Source organism: Coptis chinensis, chromosome 5 (genome assembly GCF_015680905.1).
Source record: "Coptis chinensis isolate HL-2020 chromosome 5, ASM1568090v1, whole genome shotgun sequence".
NCBI lineage: Eukaryota > Viridiplantae > Streptophyta > Magnoliopsida > Ranunculales > Ranunculaceae > Coptis > Coptis chinensis.
The window spans coordinates 87,892,326-87,896,321 of record NC_141460.1 but is presented as its reverse complement, the minus strand read 5'-3'; the positions used below and the strand labels follow the sequence as shown (position 1 = coordinate 87,896,321).

Here is a 3,996-nt window from a genome sequence, read left to right as displayed (position 1 = left end):
CACCTCGTACAATACTAATACGGTAATTAAGTGAGCGGAGCGAACGTTCTTGGCAGAGGGAGGGGTCTGTGGCCTAAAATGTTATTTAATAGGTTTCTATTTGTCTATCCTCATTCTCTTTTCTCATCTTCTTCGCCAAACACTCGTTCTTTTCTTCAACATCTCTCTCTCCGTCCGGAACCCATCTCTCTCTCCTTCTTCTTCACCCACCCAAAACCCTTACTCGCTCTCTCTCTCTCACTCCACAGCTCCACTCACTCCCACTGCTTTGCAGTATACTAGTACCAAAGAAACTTAGGATTTGGCTTTAGTCCCATATTGATGACATAACATAGCTGAAAAGGGAGTGAGAGCAATAAAAAGTGACTTTAATTTCTTGGCAAACCATACCTTTCTCGGCCTTTTGGCTAAGATCAAGTGTAGTATCTGTTCTTATCAGTTTAATATCTGATATGTGAGGCATAGCCTTACACGATATTAAATTAATTTTTGATTGGGGGAGTTTCGTCACAGTAGCTTGCTACTTGGGTCCTTGATGTGTCGCCTAAGCGTTGCAGTATTGCTTTGGCTTGGCACGCCCTACCAAAACAAATTGGAAATCATTTTCTTGTTCATGTCTAGAGATATTGCTCTTGAAAAACCCACTTAGAAGTTTAGGAGAGATGACAATATTTGAAAATTCAGACAAGAGACTAGATGAACATCATCTTTTTTTTTAGAAGTTAAAAGTTAGAGCTCAGAAGCATGTTTGTATTTTTGGGGTTGATTGAGACTAAGGTTCATATTAATAAGTCCGATTACATAAAAAATATCTATTGTTCTGGTTGGTTTTCTTTTGACAATTATGGCAGTGACACTAGTGGGAGAGTACGTTTGGCTATGCTAGGAATCTAGGATCCGTCTAAAGTCTCCATTTCTAAGCTTCATGAGAGTGATAAGTTTATACACTATGAGGTAACTATATATTCTCTCTTCAGCTGTTACTTATTTTCTTACTACTGTGCATGCATGCAAGAAATGATAATAATGTTAGATTAGTACTACTATGGCATGATTTGGTGAATTTGCATACCGGTTCTCTTCCTAGGTGTGCTTATGGTGATTTTAATAATGTAATTAATGCTAATGAAAGAGTGGGAGGTGCTCCAGTGCATCCTAGAGATACAAATGTTTTTGTTACTTGTCTACAAGATACAGGGTTAACAAATTTAAAATTCACTGGATTCTTTTTCGATCACATTGTCTAACAACTTTGAGGGGAGAAGGAGAGTTATGTCCAAGTTAGATAGGTGTCTTGTTAATGATAAGTGGTTAGGTGGTTCAAGTTAGGTGGCCAGTCTAACCTTGTTTGGGGCAAGCTAGTACATCCAATGCATTCTCTTTGCACTTGGCAGCTCTTCTCGAATAGTTTACAGACTCAGGATCGCTTCATTCAAAAGCATGTACTCTCGCATTCACAATGTTGTTTCTGCAAAGAGAACTCTAAACACTTGTTTTTTAGTGCAACTTCTCCAAACAAGTGATTGGTACAGTGGTGTGAAGAACTTTTTGGGGTGACCACTAATGTTAGAAGTTCTAACAGAGAGTGGTCAAGTATTTTCAGATTGTGCTCAGGTAAGAATATTAAAGCTGAAATAATTATATTAAGTCTTTCATATGTGCTTCAATCAATGCGATTTGGGCAGAAAGAAATAATCGAAAGTTTAAGGATACTCAGCAAACAGTGCAACAAATAACTTAGAAGATTATAGCTGATTCTAGACTCTTAATTCAAGCTAATATAAGTCAAGTTCCTGACACTACGGATAATCACATTTTTCTGATCAAATTGGGCCTTCATGCTACCTACAAGGACATGACTCCTATCCAATGCTATTGGCCTAAACCAGCAGTTGGTAGGGTTAAGGCAAATATAGATGGGCCAGTCGGGGATGATGGATCGAGCATTAATTGGAGGTCTTATAAGGATGAATGCGGTTAAACAATTCTTGCTTTTACAGGCAGCAACTCAAACAAATCAGTTATTTACCAAGAGATGTTGGCTATACAAATAGCTCTTCATAGTTGTGTTCAACTAAACCTTAAGAAGGTGGAAGTGGAGTCTCACTCTTTGTGTGCTATTCAAGCTATTAATAGAGTGGAGAAACCACCGTGGTACTGTCTCAATGTCCTTGTAGCCATTGAACAGTTGATATCTTTGTTTCACTACAAAAAAAAAAGGTATTCGTTACTGTCGGATATTGTGCTGGGCAGACCCCAAAAACAAAAACAATTATTACAAATGTGCCATTGGCCCCAAAAGTTGTTTTGTGTTGGGCACCTTCCAAACCAATGTGAATTTGACTTGTTGTAACCTTTTCAGCCCTTCTCTTCTATTCTCTTCTCTTTCACCATAAAAAATTTTAAACCCTTAAACCCTTAAACCCTAAAGAAAACTATACCCTAACACAAACACTAAACACTAATGGAAGAGCCCAACCCCATTTTAGAACATGAAGATGAAGAAGAAAATGTAATGCATCATGACCCCATTCAAGAAGAAAATGTAGAACAAGTTCAAAGTGATCCCATTCAAGAAAAAAATATAGAACAAGTTCCAAGTGATCCCATTCAAGAAGAAAATGTAGAACAAGTTCCAAGTGACCCCATTCAAGAAGAAAATGTAGAACAAGTTCAAAGTTAAGAAAATAGAGGAATGGATGATGATGCATTTAATAAGAATAAGGTAAATCTAAATTAAACATAATTATGCATGTAGTAATTATGCATATAGTAATTATACATATAGTAATTATGCATGTGTACATTGATATATAGGACTGAAAGAGAAAATTTGAACACCCGAGGCTTAAATAACCCGACTAGGTCGTTCGTATTGCACACCAAATGGTCTGGTCACACCGTCTGGACTGAGTCCAAAACGATGTAGCCATGTCGTTTGGGATTTGGACTTAGAAAAAAAAAAACTTACCGGTGTGGTCACACCGTTTGGACTAAGTCTCAAACGACTTGGCCACACCGTTTAGGACTTAGTCCAAACGATGTGGCTATGTCGTTTGGGATTTGAACTTAAAAAAAATATGAAGTTCTGTTTTTTGGCCTCTTGACCGGTGTGGCCAAGTCGTTTAGGATTTGAACTTGGAAAAACATAGAGTTCTATTTTTTAGCCTCTTTACCGGTGTGTCCACACCGTTTAGGACTTATTACAAACGGTGTGGCCATGTCGTTTAAGGATTTGAACATAGAAAAACACAAACAGTGGTAAACGGTGTGTTTGTGGCATTTGGTACTTAAGCCAAACAATGTGGCTATGTCTTTACGGGGTCCATAATACATCAATTAATAACTGTTCTTCATTTAGGATCCTTCGGTGTGTTTTGAGAACTCTGGAAACTCGAATGATGTGGATGATGTTCAATCGCTTTTAATGGATACAACACAAATATTTAATACGGAAGAGGTACATAGTAGGCATTGTTTTCACTTGTTTTTATTCTCTAAATGAAATTATATTAGTTTATTGATTGTTGTTTTCTTTCATATCTTTAGGTATTTCATACACGTAATGACGTAATTGGTTGGGCAACTGCTCGGGAAAAACAATATAATGTAGTTGTGGTAATTGGAAAGTTGCAGAATGCTAACGGGAACCGAGTACCAAGGCTGGATTTAGCTTGCGAGAGTTCGGGCGTGTATCATTCACACAAAAAGGTAGAGAAGGCTAATAAGAGAAATATGGGAACCAAGAAACGTGGATGTCCATTTAAGTTAAGATGTATTTTCCAACACGGCACTGTCAATAGTTGGAAAATTGTCGTTCTTAATGGTGTTCACAACCATCCATTGGCGAATACCCTTGAAGGACATGCATTTGCTACTCGACTGACCGTTCCACAATTTGAGTTCTTGTCAGAGATGACTCAAAATGGAGTTAATCCTAAAGAAGTTTTGAAGTCCATCAGACATAGGTTTCCTGATAACCTATCTAGTATATGT

General features: G+C 37.6%; 1 non-coding gene across 1 annotated transcript; it reads left to right on the top strand.

The window, feature by feature from the left end:
- The first annotated feature begins 386 nt into the window (after positions 1 to 386).
- On the top strand, positions 387 to 583 carry LOC147499765 (U2 spliceosomal RNA). Its single transcript, XR_015197277.1, has one exon. It is a non-coding gene; the product is annotated as a U2 spliceosomal RNA (small nuclear RNA).
- The last annotated feature ends 3,413 nt before the right edge of the window (positions 584 to 3,996 follow it).